This window comes from Mesoplodon mirus, assembly GCF_964341445.2.
Source record: "Mesoplodon mirus genome assembly, chromosome: 16".
Taxonomy (NCBI): domain Eukaryota; kingdom Metazoa; phylum Chordata; class Mammalia; order Artiodactyla; family Ziphiidae; genus Mesoplodon; species Mesoplodon mirus.
In genome coordinates this window covers 39782876-39784614 of record NC_138992.1, presented here as the reverse complement: position 1 = coordinate 39784614, position 1739 = coordinate 39782876, and positions in this window count along the sequence as shown.

The following is a 1739-nucleotide window of genomic DNA, read 5'->3' as shown; positions in this document are numbered from 1 at the left end:
AAAAGGCCAGAGGTGGTTCAGGCTGTAGGTAAGGCTTGTTGGCATCAAGGTGTCATTTCTTGTCCTCTCTCTGTTCTGGCTTCTACTATGTGAGCTGCATCCTATGGCAGACTTCCTTTATGGTCCCAAGATGGATACCAAAACTCCTGAGGTTATATGATTCCTTGTTCATGTCCACAGGAGAAAGAACATCTCTTTTTTTCAGTTGTCAAATAAAATACCTGGGCTTCATTCTTTAAAAAAATGTTTTTTAATTTTTATTTTTTGAATTTTACTTATTTTTTTATACAGCAGTTTCTTATTAGTTATCTATTTTATACATATCAGTGTATATATGTCAATCCCAATCTCCCAATTCATCCCACCATCACCACCCCTCCTTCACTCTCCCCACTTGGTGTCCATATGTTTGTTCTCTACATCTGTGTCTCTATTTCTGCCTTGCAAGCTGGTTCATCTGTACCATTTTTCTAGATCCCACACATATGCATTAATACACAATATCTGTTTTTCTCTTTCTGACTTACTTCACTCTGTATGGGTCCCTAGATCCATTTACAAATGACCCAATTTTGTTCCTTTTCATGGCTGAGCAATATTCCATTTTATATACGTACCAAAGCTTCTTTATCCATTTGTCTGTCGATGGGCGTTTAGGTTGCTTCCATAACCTGGCTATTGTAAATAGTGCTGCATTGAACATTGGGACGCATGTGTCTTTTTGAATTATGGTTTTCTCTGGGTATATGCCCAGTAGTGGGATTGCTGGGTCGTATGGTGGCTCTATTTTGAGTTTTTTAAGGAACCTCCATACTGTTCTCCATAGTGGCTGTATCAATTTACATTCCCACCAACAGTGTAAGAGGGTTCCCTTTTCTCCACACCCTCTCCAGCATTTGTTGTTTGTAGATTTTCTGATGATGCTGCGCTTCATTCTGATGGGACCAATGACTGTATTTAGGAGTATGGGATAGCCTGCTTGGTAAAAACCAGCTCCTCCTTGGAGCTGAGGGAGGGTTAATCCCATCCAAAACATTTTGTTGAGAGTGTGGTAGAAATGGTTATGCAAAACAAAACTGGGGTGTTGTTTTACCAAAAGAAGAGTACATGGATGCAAGGAGGGAAAATAACCAATATTCTCTATTGAGTGTGTTGGGAGGAAAACTGTAAGCTCACCAGAAAGGGAGGCTGAGGAGTGATAGTGAGGGGCTCTGTTAAGGAGTCTGAACTTGACATCTTTTAAAGGGTTGTGACCAGTAATTGTTATCCAACATCCATGGAAAGCTCTTCAGGGGCATTTAATATCCAATTATCTTTTTAAAAATAAGGCTTTTCTGGGACTTCCCTGGTGGTCCAGTGGTTAAGAATCCACCTTCCAATGCAGGGGATACGGGTTTGGTCTCTGGATGGGGAACTAAGATCCCACATGCCCCGGGGCAGCTAAGCCCGTGTGCCGCAACTACTACTGAGCCTGAGCTCTCTAGAGCCCGATTGCCACAACTAGAGAGAAGGCTGCGTTGTGCAAGAAGAGCCTGCGCACTGTAACGAAAGATCCTGCATGCTGCAACAAAGATCCTGAGTGCCGCAAGTAAGACCCCAAGCAGCCAAAAGAAAAAAAAAAAAAAGAAAAGAAAAGATATTCAGTATTTTCCAGATCAAAACATCCTTTCCAACCCTTAGGAGTTTTGACTCCAGCTTAGAAACAGTCCTCTGCACCAAGTCCTATGGTCCCTGGCTGT